Raw genomic sequence first — 17,041 nt, forward strand, 5'->3', positions numbered from 1 at the left:
CTACATAATGGTAACAAAAGAAGTATACCAATTGGGCATTCTACAAAACTGAAAGAAGAATATGAAACAATATCACTGATGCTAAAAACATCAAGTATGACCAACATCAGTGGGCGTAGGTTTTAAGATGGTGAACTTTCTCCTGGAACAACAAGGTGACTATACAAAATATCCTTGTTTTCTGAGTCTTTGAAATAGCAGGGCTAAGGACCAACACCGGAGTAGAGGAAAGTGGAGTTCTAGAGATGCTTTAGTTCAAGGAGAAACTAACGTAGTTAACGAAGCATTAGTCGACCAAGAGAAAATAATATTACCTCCGTTACATATTGAACTAGGGCTGATGAAACAATTTGTAAAGGCCCTAGACCAGAAACGTCTTTGTTTTGAAAACTTTTCCGGCAAATTCCCTGCACTTAGTAAAGAAAAGTTGAAAGCCAGAATATTTGATGGGCCTCAGATATGACAACTTATAAAAAATTCGCATTTCACAGAATCAATGACTGAAATGCAGGGTGCTCTTTTGTGAAAGTTGTGAAAAATTTTCTTGGAAACAATAAATCGGAAAATTAACGGAATTTAGTGGAAGAAATGCTCAACAATTTCAACAAACACAGTTGTCATATGAGTATTAAAATTAATTACCTCCACAGCCACTAAGACCGTTTCCTAGAAAATTTTGGTGACCTTAGTGAGAAACAAAGGGAACGCTTCCACCAAGATATCAAAACGATGGAAGAAAGGTATCAGGAGAGATGGGACGCTCACATGATGGCGGATTACTGCTGGAGTCTTCAAAGGGACCGTCCTTTTAAATCTTTTGCAAGAAAATTATATAAAAGAAAGTTTTTAGGTGACGCCGAATAACAGATTTGTACTTCGATGCTGGTTAGGTTACATGAAAAGCTAAGTTTTTTGGCAGATATGTGTAATGATTTTTGTAAGTATATTGTTGTACATTGAATATCTTACTTTTTATTCGTGTTTCATTTATTTGATGGGTAGCAGCACTACATATATGTAGGTAGTGCTGCGTTAAATTACCCTATATGTTAGATATGTGATTTGTTGTTGTATTTTCTGAAAACGATCTGATGGAGCAAATCTGGTGGCATTTTTGGATTCAGCAGACCCAAGTTACCTAGAAACACTTATGTTATGTTTCTCTGACGTCATTAAATCTCACGAGGCGCGAGCTCATCTTTTGAATTTCTGAAGTAAAATGAATTTTTCTACTCTTGAAAAAAAAAACTAGGATACGTAGTCTTTACTGGTTATTACAATCAGCATAGTACATAATGATATTCATTCGCTAATTTGATTTATTCCCAGCCATAGGAGCCTTCTTAAAATTGAAAGGGGTATATTTTCAGCAGAGAATACTTTTTTGGAAAAGAAAGGTTTTTGCTTCTACTTCTCCATCTTTATGCAAAAAGAAAATTAAAATCTTTCGCAGAACTGGAGAAAGCAATCGATACCAAAATAAACAATTTGAATAGATGTATAGATCCTGCAAAGAAGTAACTTCCAGACACGAATTGGAAGTAAAAGCCTTCTCAAAAAAAATACATACATGAAAATATTGAAATACGAAAGAAAATATACTTCCTAAACAAAAACATACAATTATATAAAAAAACACTCACTCATACTACAAGTAGTCACGATGAATATTTTGCACCATTATGAGTTGCAGTTCTCGTGGTTCTGGTTTCCTTTAAGTGAAAGAACTTTTTGAAGCAAGAGCCGAATCGATCCCTCTACGAAACTCTTCATCACTCGGAAGGATCGATTGCAGCTTGAGAAATAGTTCTTATGCGGATTATGTGAAACATGTTCCATCTTACGAATCGGTAAAGAGTTGTCCTGAAGAAAAAAATTGGATTAGATAATTTAGGAAACACTTGAAACATTTTACAAGTGTTGTTCATGACGAAGAATTTCAAGAACGAGGTTTTAACGATGAACGAAAACAAGAATGTTTCCTACTTATTCTTACGAAACTGCAGCTGCAGTTTCGTAAGAATGTATCATCTTTCCCTCCAACCGATTTCCTGGAGTCTTTGAAGTCCACTAGATACTCGTTAGGGCAACTAGAGAATTGTTCCGAATTCTTGGGGTTCTTGTTGAATACTCTTCGTGAGCAAAACACTAGCAGAATCATATCTCCTGACCGCTCCGGATTGAATGATTCCGTACAGTCTATCTCATCTTGTGTTTGTAAATCTTTTGCTGGAAAGTCCTCACTTCTCACTGTAGTAAATGTTCAAGAGATAACCAGTCCGTGAAAAGCTTATTGTTAAATCACCTGAAAATGGAACTTTTGACAGGTGATGATCGACTGTATTGCCAAACATGCGCTAAACTAACAGGCTGTTATAAAAAAACAAGTATAATTGTGGCACCATTGAATCCAATAATAACACTGATGATTTTCAAACATGATTCAATCTCTGACGGAAGCACCAAACTCTTACGAAGGTTAGAAATAGATGATCACTATTATAATCTGGCGATGTACTCAATTTATTGGAGCCACTGGTGACACTTTACATTTTGTTTTATGAGAGACAGGATATTGGCTGATCAAAATCTTCAGATGATGTGGTGTTGCAGGTTTTTCCGGGTTTACCTGCAGTTGTAAAAGCAAATGCGTCACTGGAATCAATGAAGTCGCCTCGGAGCGCCCATTAATTTTTTTTGTTGTTTTATAATTTCATAATTTGTATTTTGGAAGTGTTGTTATTTTGATAATTTGATCTGCTCAATTGATATTCATACAGTGCAAATCAAGGAAATGAAAATATACCAAGGTTAGGAATTTTCATTCATTATTTACAATTTTTGAGTTTGTCTAATAATATTATGGTGATATTTTATACCTGACGAATCTTTACTTTATAGTGTAATCAATAAAATCGAAAAATTAAATCGATATTCTGCTACATCAAGTCTACCACACCCACGAAGTGTTCCAAAAATTATTGCATTCCAACATTGACAACATTGCAAAATTTGGGCATGTTTTCAACAGCTACACATCAATATCATGAACATGATATGATTGCTTGTTTTCCCATGTGACAAGTGGGGTTCCATTTGAGAAGGTGAAGAAAATCTGTTAAAACCTGTTTTTTCAATAATCAGCTGTCACCCCCCTACGAACGACAACTCACAAAAGTTGAAACTTGTGCGACCTAACGTTTAACGAGGTTTTACCTTTCAACGTGTGACTCCTAACACGGATTGGAAGATAGGAAGTGAAAATCGATTATTCGGCCTTGCGGTTTGAACCATCGGTTCTCACAGTGGTTGAATGAGTGACTGAAACAAACTACTCACGTCAATCCACCATGCTACCGTCCTACCGAGTGAAACCATGGTTGTCAAAAATCCTGTTCTGTCCTGGGCACCTGTTAAACAACTGCAGAGGTACTTATATTTCTCTCAAAATATTTCCTTGAAATATATAAAAAATGCTTTGTAGAACACTCATTGTTAAAAGTAACAAGTTTTTTGGGAGAAGTTATGCAAGATTTTTTGATATTATATAATTTTCTGCATTTTTTAAATTTCATCATCATAACTTGATAGATTTCCCAAATTATTGGAAATATGAAAAACTCATTAGGATTTTTCAATACATTAACCTAATATTAGGTGAAAATCAATAACACTACTCATAATAATTATTATAAATGAGCATAGACTTTGTTTCCAAAACGTGTTTTACTACATGTAGCTTCCTCATTTGGACCGCTCCAGGAAGCTACTATGGAGTAAAATGTGTATTGGAAATGAAATTTATATTTTAGAAAGTTGTAATTATCATCATTAGATTTTTTTGGACTTTAAAAGATTTAATAAATTATTGTTTTAGATTACTGGTTAAAACGCTACAGTAGTTCAATATCAGGATATATCTATGGGTATTACAGAAGCTGACACATGTTGATGAATTTTCCGAATTTAATAGGTTTGATTGTCCAGAACAGTTTCTAATTTCAATTAACTCCTGACTCATGTGACTCGACCATTCACGATTGAATCATATCACAGTTAGCCACAAACAGGTGAATTAGTTTATCAAAATTTAAAGAAAAAAAGGAAAATTGAAATAAATTAACGTTTGTTAATGAAACTACATAATTTGTAGGGTCAGCAATACCAATAACTCATCTCGAAATTCTTCATCCTAGGTATAACAGTTATCACGAATTGTGCTCTGCCATTGAGATGAAGAAATTAAACAAATTGTTTCACACCTGTTCTTGATAGTGCCAGTAGTTTCGAGTAAGGTATACCCTACTATGACAATATTTATAAAAAATCACTATGTGCAGTTTCTTATACGAGATTTATTTTCTGATATTTTTGGAATAATTACAAACGTTTTCGTGATACTACAAAACATTTGAGTTCTCTATTATTTCTCAAGAGTTCTCTCATTACTTTACTTCTAAAAACTTCATTTTCTCCATTTCAAGGCCTGACTGGTTAAGAAAAGAGATAAGAGGAAAATATTGTACAGAGATGTCTAAATTGTTCAAAAAACTGCTGAATAGGGGAATTCATGATATATCGAGAGGCTATAAAGTAAAATTATAGATATGGTGAAAAGTTAGAGAGCCTATATGATATGAAATATCTACCATCTTTCAAGGGATTAACTAGCCACCCACGATTGAATTTTTATCTGAAAGTATCAGAAAAGTGAGGTGATTCAAGAATTCGAAAGTTTAAAAATGGTTTGAGGATGTCCTTAATAGGACTGAATTCTCAACTATCTTCTGCATCAAGAAGATATGTCATTAGTTGTCAGCCTTTCATTTTATAAATCGTTAGGATCTGAGAAAACCAAATAGCGTCTGGTATTATACAAAATATACGAGGATATAACTATTGAAATCGAACAACGAGTATTGTTGAAAAAATTGAACGGGTAGGAATGATGCGGCAAAACTTGAATACACTGATATAATAGAACAATACGGAAAATTTCGTCATTAAAACTTTTCAGTTGAATTTCTATCATTTTAAAATTGGAATTCATGTAGATGGTCGTTACTTTCAACTCACTCTTAACATATAAATAGATGAAGGAGAATGTACTGAAATGAAAAAAGATCGTATGTAAGGGTAAAACACAGCAATAATTGTTTCGTTATGTGGCCTTTAAAAACTAACATGAAGTTAAAAGCTGACGCACATCATATGAACATTGGTTAAACGAGGATACCGCGCTATATACTAGAAATTAGCAGTTAAATGAATAGCCCTTTAAAGAGCGTTTTTGACAACCACAAGAGAACACGCCGCCTGACGTAATTAAACACATTCATGCATCACAACTGCACGGACTGGAATTGCTCCGCGTAGACATTAACAACCCAACAAACAACTTGTGTGGAAGTTAGGAGGTGCTCATGTGTGATTATTAGGGTACTTGAGCACTGCCTGTTAACTTATTCGCGGCAGATATTTCAACATCTTGATTGCGGCACAGAAGCTGCTCGTTTTGAGTTGAAATCATCAAAGCATGTGCAGAGTCATTTTGGTATTGAGTTTTCAAGTATCAAATCAAACGTCATACTCAGAACGAACAGATATGAACTTAAACCTACTGAAGTCCATTTTACGTGAATTCTATCAGAAAATCATAGACAACAACCGTTGTCAGAAGCTGCGTTGAAATTTCAGTAAAATGCAATAACTCTTCTTGGGTATAAATTTCATCAGTTCAGACTTCCGTTTTCTAATACACGATATAAAATGTTTTGAAATCCCTGAAAAAAACAAATTAAATTGAAAATTGGAATGTATAGCTGAAAACACAATTATATCAATAAAAATACCCTGAAATAAAATAACAATGAAATAAAAATCAAGCAAAAAATTTAACAATTGAAAATATTTCAAGCCAAGTTACTTCACGCGGTTTCGATTGTCAGTATTCATAATCATCTTGGGGTGATAACTGGACTATTTCTCCGAGAGATGACTATTCATAGGTCATTGGCCATTTTCCGCGTGATTATGGATTTTTATATGTTGCGTATCTCTACGCTGGCTTGGCTGAATATGGGGCTTCTTTGAATTTCCTCTCTACTGAAATATTGTCCATCAATAACCATGTTCAACAATTTTGTTTGAGATCATTTACCCCCTTATGAAATTTTTGTACCTTTGAAATCGTTATAATGGAACTAATACCATTGAAGAAATAAAGTCACCTACAGTTATGCAGTCAGATAACTATTTGAAAAAGTCAGATGTTTCAAATTGAAATAAACAAAATAATTGATATTCTTCTTGTTCCAATTGTGAATAATAGGAAAACAAATGATAACCAGTAAAGAATTTTCTACGTGAAATTCAAATTCGAATCCATTTAGCAGTCTTTTTTTTAGATGAATTCTGAAAATGAAAAATGAACAAAACAAAACTTTTAAAAAACTTACAAGATGATAATTTTTTCTCAGCGTTAAACTACAGTTTTCAAATATTCAGTACGATGGAAGGTATCCCGAACAGTTAATTACTAACTCAGAATTCCATATTTTTCCCAATCAGGTGCTCAAACAATTCCATTTTTTTTTATTTCAGAATTTGCAAATGTTTTCTCATTATATCAAATCATTTTCAATCAAAATTGGGATATATGATGAATCCTATGAATTTGAAATCAGTACCATTTTCTCATTGTGCAGTTGATAGAAAAACTTTTTTTTAACGGTTTTATTTAGCTTGCCCTGTTTGTTTGTTCGAGTCAAAACCAATTGAAGTTTGACCCCCTTCCTGTATACAGATTGATCTTATATTTGATACATACATTTAGTTTTGATGACACAACAATTTAATGAATTTCATATTATTGTAAATCCTAGATCATGGCCGAAGCTAGAAAATGACGGATAACATATAATTTTACAACTACTGCAAAATGGGTATCAAATGACAGGGCTGGACTAGTACTATAGTAGTACACTATGAAAAAGATGCAAATACAATATAATTTATACAAAGAACTTTGTCAACTCAGAATCGGGATACATGCATGGTTATCACACCTGAATCAAGATTTTGTATCGTGGCTAAAAATGATAAGTTGTCAGAGATACACTACCCATGTTGTGGTAAAAGGTTAAAACGTGCCGAGAACTATGTGACATTAGGATAAATAAGAATCATTAACTGAAAGCTTGAAAATAAAATTAGTGAAAAAAATATGTTGAATGGTTTTATTGGGAAAAAAATGTTGGTAATGTTCTAAAAACTAAAAAATAATTCGGCAGGTCCTAGGTAGCAGTTATCACACCACTCTTTTTAGCAATCTACGCTATTGATAAGATGGAAAAATAATAAAATTGTTGGGCGTAGTATTCACATATTCACTGAGGTTAGGCTCCGCCCAACGATTCTATTATTTTTTTATCTGGCCGATACGATAGATTGCTGAGGAGAGTGGTGTGGTGACTGCTATCTAGGACCTTCCGAATCATTTTATAGTTCCTAGTACATTATTTATAACATTTTTTATCATTACCGTTTTACTTACTTTTCTTTACTTATTTTATTCAAACTCTGATTCAACAATAAGCACAGGAATATATTTCAATGAGCGAGAAATGTGTTCATTAAACCTAGGAATGAAGTTTGTTTTATACCATTTGAGCGAGTGGAAACATTTCTTGCAAGTAGAATACTATACTTCTTCTATGACTTACAACAGGAATATTTCAAAATAAGATTTACTTGAGACGAATATTCCGAGCAGTAATATCATTTCATCAGGAGACAACCTATGAAATCATTCAAAAAAAACCTCTCCATTCTTGTTATTTCACCTTATTTGAAATAGTTCAAAAATTAGGTTGTAGAAAATTTTTTTGAGAAAGTCTACCGTCTGTAAGATTCAAATCAGAATACCAACTAGGTTTACTATTTATGGAAAAAAAGCGATTTATTTCCCAGTAACAGGAAATGCTATCATTACAGAGTATATATGAAATAAATATTAAAAATAATGGAATATAGAAATGTATGAAAGTAAATGCTGAAACAAAGTATATATAAAATATTCTTATAAGTAGAATTTCAAAAGAGGAATGAAAAATTGAGTATACAGTGTCACCATTAAAGTGCGTACCATATGTGAAACTTTTTTTTCGAAAAGTTTCAATGAAGTTTAACTTCGGCACTTGTTTGTGCTTTGAATTCAACTTAAAATGATGCGGCCAACTGCGACCCACTGATGTTCAGTGTTTGTCAAATTCAACTTTTTTTTTGAAAAAAATTGAAAAAGTGCATTTCTAGATGGAATTTAACAAAAAGTTACTTGAAAAAGTTGTGTCTACGGCAATTTTATATCCATATGTCAAATTTTATGCAACTAGAATGAAGTTAACGTTTTGCTTATTTTTGACAGATATCCCCTTTATTTTAAAAAACAAGTTCGGTTAATTGTCATCAATTCATGTATACATAAAAAACTCATCATAGAGTTCAACTTTTCTGATACATTTTTACTTATACGGACATTTTTAGAAAGAAATAAAAAATTTGCTATGAAAATTTCAACATGACCGGTGCAAAGTTTCAATCACTTGGCTATTTTCTTAAACAAACCTTTGATTTCGAAAAACAGAGGCAACTGTAAAAATTGCAAATAATTTCGATAGAACTATTATTATTATTATAAATTTTAAACAACAATAATATTATAGAGAATACAAATGGTACAAAAAATTATTTATTGATCTAAATGAGGTTGTCAAACACTTATAGCCTACATTTCATTATGTCGTCCTTCATGTTCAATACAAATTATGGTCCTTTCACTGACATAATAATATGTTACTGCATTTTTAATAAATCGGGGATTTATAATTGCACAGCACTCGCGAATGATATTTTCCAGATGTTGTATGTCAGTGAATGATCTACTTCGGTACACTTTTTGTTTCAGGCAACCTCACAAGAAAAAGTCTAAAGGCGTCAAGTCAGGTGATCTAGGTGGCCAATAATGTTCCCATTTACGTCCAATAACTTTGCCTCTGAACATCAAGCGGATACCATAGGTCGTTTAATATTTGAGGGCATATAATCTAAAACTTCACTAACCTCATTATTTGAAAGGTTGAGATAACCGACAGATGATAAATTTTCCCTAAAGAAAAATGGCCCAATTATTTGGTCGTTAAGTATCCCACACCATACATTAGTTTTAAAGGAATACTGAACACCACATTCAACTGTGAAATTGGGATTTTCTTGGGCCCACCATCGGCAATTTTGAGAACTTACCGTTCCATTTGAAGAGAACGTTGCCTCATCTGTCCATAAAATGTTATACGGAAACTTTACATTTTCTTCTCTCTCTCCTTGAAACCAGAATGAAAACCCCAAACGGACATCAAAATCTCGTTCTTTTAATATATTAATAAATTTTGGCTTGTAAGGCCATAATTTATTCCTTAATAAAATTTTTGTAACACTTTCTCTCTTTTAATCGGTATTTTTTATAATATCGGTTATGCTCGTTTGCCCGTGTTCAATAACTTTTGAACAAATGTTAAGTTGGGCCCCCTCATCATATTTACTTGAAGTGTGCTTTTTCTCAAATTGATTTGCTACGGATCCTGTTTCTCTGAATTTCGACATTATCCTTGACAGAGTAGTATGTTGAACATTTTTTCCTGGATGCCGTTCATTAAAAACGTTAGCTACTTGCCGGTATGGTGTATTCTCACCACATAATAAAACTATTTCTGTTCTTTCCTGAAGAGACAACATTATTGCAACAATAACTGTCAAAAATTGTACAAGTGAATCAACAACTTGACACTACCATAGCATGCATTTTGTTTGTCAAGACCTACCTAAAAATTTTATTCAACGTGATTGAGCATGCTTACCGCCCTAGTTAGTGTTTATAAATAATCTGTAAATACTGAATATTGAAATTTTAATGTAATTTCAACTCTAGTAATTTTATTAATACTTATTGCAGTTTTTGAGTAGTGTCTGCTTTTTCAAAATTGAAGGTACTGACGTTTGTTTAAAAAAATAGCCAAGTTATTGAAACTTTGCACCAGACATGTTAAAATTTTTATGGCACATTTTTAATTTCTCTCTAAAAATGTCCGTATAAGTGAAAATTCATCAGGAAAGTTAAACTCCATGATGAGTTTGTTATGTATACATGAATTGATGACAATTAACCGAACTTGTTTTTCAAAATAAAGGGGATATCTGTCAAAAATAAGCATAACGTCAACTTCATCCTAGTTGCATAAAATTTGGCATATGAATATGAAATTGCCATAGACACAACTTTTTCAAGTAATTTTTTGTTAAATTCGATCCAGAAATGCACTTTTTCAATTTTTTTCAAAAAAAAAAGTTGAATTTGACAAACACTGAACGTCAGTGGGTCGCAGTTGGCCGCATCATTTTAAGTTAAATTTAAAGCACAAACAAGTGCCGAAGTTACACTTCATTGAAACTTTTGGAAAAAAAAGTTTCCCATATGGTGCGCACTTTAATGGTGACACTGTATAACACAAAAAGTTTAAAAGTGATTGTGGATACAAGATACCAAGGCGTTCAGAGAGTCAAAATGAATATCGCAGTGTTCACAGATTTTATTGAAGCTACTGCACATAAAATTCAATGGTGATCGTAGCATAACCGTTGTGGGTCATGCTTCGCAATAGAATTTCAGATTGTGTCGACCTTCACTTCTTGCTACGCAAAAGAATTTCAGATTGTGTCGACCTTCACTTCTTGCTACTAAGAAATTGATCTCGGGTAAAAGAACCATGCTGTCAATATTGTTGTTTAGTAATTTATGCAGGAATTTTATAACAAGGATAACTCTCCTAATTTCCAAAGATGTCATATCAAATCATATCAACAAAATGTTATGATCGATGCCTCTCGTGGAGTATTGACCATCAACTTTTAGACATGATCATATTAGGAACATCTATTGCACGCTCTCAATTGATGTTTTTTGGAAGTCGAAAACTGGATTCCATAACTCAGAACCATATTCTAACTTAGATCTGGCATACGTAAAATATATCAATTTTAAGGGGGCAATACTTCTGAAGTTTTTTCCATTTATGTAAATGAATCCAAGAATCCTATTTGCATTAGCAGTCATATTCCTTATATGTATTGTAAATGTTAATTCACTGTCGTATGTTATACAAAGATCTTTTATCTCATGTATCTCATAATCGTACATTAAAGTTCGATTTTCTGTTGTAAATTATATTATTTTACATTTGGATACGTTCAGTTGTAGACGATTATTATTACACCAAAGTTTGATTATATCTAATTCATGTTGTACACGTTGGCAGTCAGTAATGTCGTGGATTTTATAATATAGTTTCAGGTCGTCTGCAAATTGTAGGCTAGAAATATTCAAAGAGGTTGCCAAGTCATTTATAAAAATTAAAAATGAAACAGGTCCAAGATTGAAACCTTGTGGTACCCCAGATTTAACTAAGTACTGGGCCGATTTGAAAGATTCATATTCGACGAATTGTTTTCTGTTAACAAGGTATGATTCAATTAGAGTAAGCAGTTGGTTAGAGAGTTCCAATTTTGTCAATTTGCTGAGAAGAACATAATGGTCTATTTCATCGAAGGCTTTTTGAAATTGTAAATAAATAACATCGGCTCGTTTTTGCTTGTCCAGGTACGTACAAAGATATTGACTCAAACATGCAAGATTTGTCATACGAAATCTTTGTTGTACGAAACCATGATTAGTGGGAGAAATAACTTTTTGAATATGAGAGTACATAACATTTTTCACACATATTTGGAAGAGTTTAGAAAAGTTACGCAAAACTAAAATTGCCCTGTAGTTTGTGATATCGCTAGAGCCGCCTTTTTTCAATATCGGACAAATTCGAGCCGTTTTCCACTGCTCAGGGAAGGCACAATTGATAAAATTAAGTTGAATATTCCTATCAGAGGTATGTAGAGAACGTCGATACAGTCCTTTATCACAAGACTAGCAACATTGTAAACGCCTGCGGTGAGTTGAAGCAGTAATAATATCGACTTTGAATAAGGCAGGAATGTTTAATAATTTTCACGAAGCATATTCTCGTCCGAAACCAAGTATACACTTCTGAAGTACTTGACGAATCCATTGACAATATCCCCAGGCTTATCAAATACCTCATTATCAAGTTTAATTATACCCGGTATACGCGAATGACATTTTTTATTGTGTATAAAGGACCAGAAAGTCGAGCTGTCAGATATAATATTATTTTCAGCTAAGTTTGTAAATTAACTATATGCTACTTTTATTTTAGTTTCGACAGTTCTTCTCAGATCCGAGAATTGATTTTGATAAAATGCTGTTTTATATTTCTTATAGTTTTATATGCTATATGAAGATTAGGGCAACATGAAATCAGAGATGAATAGAAAAATATAAATTTTTTCACCACATCTCAAATATCGTATAGTTTCGAGTCGTTTTCATTTTCCGAGTCGACATTGATATTCTTGATTCTCTTTAGAAACTATATATTTCGATTTGAACTGTGTTCAATGTTCAGGTTACATGTTTGAGAATATATTCTGGATTAGGAGAATTTTCAAGGCTGACTTGCGATTCAAAATGGCTGAAACATTATTGTGAAATAATTAATTTGCGATTCTAAAAATTCCATATAGGTTTTGGCTTACTCAATTTACTTTATTCCCAGAGGTGAATTATTCAGAAAGAGTTCTCATGTTATTGGGAAAAATAATTTGAAAATCAAAATTGGCTGTCACTACTTGCCAATATAAACGAGCGCCCATTATTTGAGTAGTTCTTCAATTTGACTATAAGTCTTATATTCAAGTTATTAAAAACTTCAATTGAATGTTCTTTATGTAAGAGACAATTTTGGAATTATCGATTGAGTGCCAGTCCTCCACCTGACGGAAATGACGCTTACAGAATGCCCCACATCCATCTCCGATATTGAGTTAAGGGCTTTGTCGGCGATAATGAAAGAAAAGCTTTGGAGTGGTTACCGAACTGAGTCGGCGAAATTACTTTTGAAATATATTATGTTCTCTTCATTCGGAACATGGGATTTCAATGAATCGGTGGATTAGTTTGTGCTGAATTTGATGTTTAAATCGAATGGTTAGCTTGCAGCTAGAATTTTGTATTCTTGTGATACTTTTATTTTCTTTTCCACACCCTATACCAAAAGTGAACTTTCCATTGGGTTGTTGAAAATGAAACAGTGATATTATCGATTGGTAAGTGGAGAACGTGGGAAAGAAAATAGGTTCAGCAGAAAGTTGCATCGTTTATATGAAATCCTTCATTTCAAAGTATTATGATTTTTCAATGATATCCAACCAATCCGCAATTTCGTTTTTAATTTTCACAGTATGACTTTCCCGGCGCATATGCCAAATAATTGACTTTTTTAGGCACATTTCTGGTACCTAGAGTTGAATTATTCCTTTGGAATACACATAACTTTTTGAAGTTGTTCCATACTATGAATGAAAATATTTGTAATATCATTAAGATGGTTTATGACTCAATTTATATTACAAGCAATCTTTTCTCTTTAGAATATTTAGGAAGATGTGTTAGTTCAATTGACGTATTGAAGAGAAATATTTTTGCAGTGAGATTGTTATAAAAATTTGAAAGTTGAAAAATTTGTAATACGTGAATAGCTATAGAGTAGCTTTTCTAGGCTTGTCTGAAGTAGTGCAAAGTTATACATAACCATAAAATGAATTCAATTATCGGATGGAATTGGCTGATACCTGATGAAAATCCACATGGAAAGCAACAAATACAATAAATGTCCTACAAAGACATTTTCAAACTGCAGTAACGTTAGTGGTATAAAAACATATGGGTGTAAACTTGTTGAGAATGAACATATTATTATTAAAAAAAACATAGAAACTTTCAATACTCATTTTTCGTAACAAATGCAGTTTACTGTAATATGCCAACAATGAAAGATTCACAAAACGGTAACACGTATTATTTGCTAAAGAATTCAAGCATCCTGAAAAATGTATAATAATCTATACATATAAATGCAAAAGTCACTCACGCAACACTCACTCATTCATTCATCTCTGTTTCTCCGTACTGGTAAGTTCTACGTAACTGAAATTTGGTATATAGGTGCTTCTCAGGTCTTACCGACAGCCATCTTCAGTTAAATCAGTTTGGAGCCTAGCTCCCTTACCCTTGTCAGAAGGAAAAATAGGTTCATGACTAAGAGATGATGCCGGTATGAAAGTCCTCAGACATCAGAACCACCCTTCACGGTGTACCCCTACCGGGTTGGAGTGGAATGGATGAGGAAATTGTTCATCCATTGACAGGGGACATGAGGGCCTCTTTCAACAGAGTGTCGGGGCCTTCTATATCGGGAGGGGTCGTCTACAGCATAATCTATAGCTTCCCTAACCTAACATTCCGCACGAACCACGGATCATTCACAATCATCCGTATTAGCTTATTTTGTACTCTCTCCAGAATGGAGATGTTAGACGGAACCGCTTGTCCCCAGACGCTTGAAGCATACATTATGACAGGCTTGAACATCGTCTTGTAGATCGTAAGCTTATTTCCAGGATTCAGTTTAGAACGTCTGTTGATCAGAGGGTACAGAATTTTGATCCGACCCTCGATTTTTGCCTTCACGGTTGTGATGTGCGGGTTCCAGGTGAGCCTACGATCTAATAGAGGACCGAGGTACTTTACCCGCGCTTGTCAGTCGATCTCCCTTTCAGAGATTCTCACTTTCCTGGCCAGAGAAGATATCGTTCTTCCCTTGCTTATCGTCTGAGCCTTGTCAGGGTTCACTCGGATCTTCTATTCGAGGTACCAGTGCTCGAGGTCGTCCAATCCACGTTGCATGTAGACGATCTCGAGCTCCCGACCTATGGAAAATGAGAGGAGAGCCGTGGATTTTCAAATATTCCAAATGCGGCGCTGGTGAAAGGGAGGTGTTTATTATTGAAAATTACCTTTTCATCATTGTTTCTCTGTACCGTTATATTTAAGTTAGTTCAAATTTTTTACTCAGGTTCGTTTTATGTTGTAGATGTGCATTGAGAGATGATTTTTAATATCTCAACACGGGCGGCAACCGCTAGGGAAAAGGCGCGTTCATGAAAAAATTACCTTTTCATCACTGTTTCTCCGTACCTCTACAGTTTCGGAAACTGAAATCTTAATAGATTCGTTAAATGTTCTAGATATGCAATAAGAAAGAATTTTTGTAAATTCCAACTGGGGCGCCCCCACTAGGGATAAAAGGGGAGCGTTTACATATGGAAATTACTTTTTCATTACTGTTGCTCCGTACTGCTATATTTTCTGAAGTTGAAATTTTGTATGTAGGTTCGTTTTATGTTGTAGGTGTGCAATTGTAGTTGTGCAATAAGACAGTATTTTCAAATATTCCAACTGGGGCGCAAGCCGCGGGAGAAAAAGGCGTCATTAAAACAAATTCGTTTTTCATCACTGTTTCTTCATGTCCTTGAATTTCTGTTAGGTGAATTTATATTCAGTATCGGCATTGTACACGTGCGGAGCCGGAGCGGGCGCTAGTTACTCATAATTCAAAAACATTTCATACTCTAGAAACATCAACTACCAAACACAGTACAATCGGATTATCAATTCTAGATTGGATTCAACTACCAGAAAAGGAAGAATATGATTTTCAATTCACTGGAAGGTGGAAACAAGACAATAGATTGAATATTATTATAAAGTTATCATTATAAAGGGACTGCACATTATTATCGGTGAGAAAAAATTTTATAGAGAAGAATTCAGATACAAGGAATTTTTCGATTTTTTTCATTCTGGAAAATATCTCTGAGAAGTAACTATTGGGATCTAATGCGAACTACTATCGGGAGGACTCGGTGATCGCCGTGATCGAGCAAATAATCAAATATTACTTCATTATCAATTCATTGATATCAATCCAGAATGACCATTGGCACGGCTGCCATTGGGTGCTGAAGGGCGAGTGGTCAGGACGACAATTTGATATGTAAAAAGTGCTTTATATATGGATGCGTATATTTGCCTAGTTCAAATAATCTTGAACCCATTTTCTGGTTTTGATATTTGAGTCAGGTTTAAACTGGAAGGGGTTTATATTCTATGCATAATCTACACATCTTTGTAAAGAGGTTGTTTTGAAAATATTGGCTTTTCTCGTTCCTTCGGAAGTTTTCCACATGTTTTTTCTATGAAAATGATACACAAAGCTCCGGTCACAAATGTCCAAATGATGAACTCATGCATGCCAAATGGCTGATCATAATTTTGCATAACAAATTTAAACCAACTCTTGATGTGCAAGATACATTTCACTTCGAAACAATACGAGTTGGAAAAAAATATATATCATAAAATCAAATTTTGCACTCACTCACGAAACTCAAATACCTGTTCATGCAGCTGCAGTTTCGTAAGAATGTATCATCTTTTCCTCCAACCGATTTCTCGGAGTACTTGAAGTCCAGTAGATACTCATTAGATCAACCAGAGAATTGTTCCGAATTCTTGGGATTCCTGTTGAATTCTCTTCGTGAACAAAACAATAGCAGAATCAATACTCCTGGTTTGGATGATTCCATACGGTCTATCTCGACTTGTGTTTGTAAATCTTCTGCTGGAAAAATCCTCACTTCTTTACTTTGTAGTAAATGTTCAAGAGGTAACAAAAACGTATGTGCATTTCTGGAACTTCAACTAGCGTGTTCTAATATGACTAATAATCAGTCCGTGCAGAGCTTATTGTCATCTGAAAATGAAACTTTTAACAGGTGATGATCGACTGTATTGCCAAACATGTGCCAAACTAACTGACTGTTATAAGAAAACAAGTATAGCTAAGGCACCAGTCTATCTAATAATAACACTAATGATCTTCAAACATGACTCACTCTCTAACGAAAGTACCAAACTCTTACGAAGGTTCAAAATTGATGAACACTTCAATCTAGG

Source organism: Leptinotarsa decemlineata, unplaced genomic scaffold, assembly GCF_025532065.1.
Source record: "Leptinotarsa decemlineata unplaced genomic scaffold, Ldec_3_MD MMD2_P_RNA_scaffold_9, whole genome shotgun sequence".
Classification (NCBI taxonomy): domain Eukaryota; kingdom Metazoa; phylum Arthropoda; class Insecta; order Coleoptera; family Chrysomelidae; genus Leptinotarsa; species Leptinotarsa decemlineata.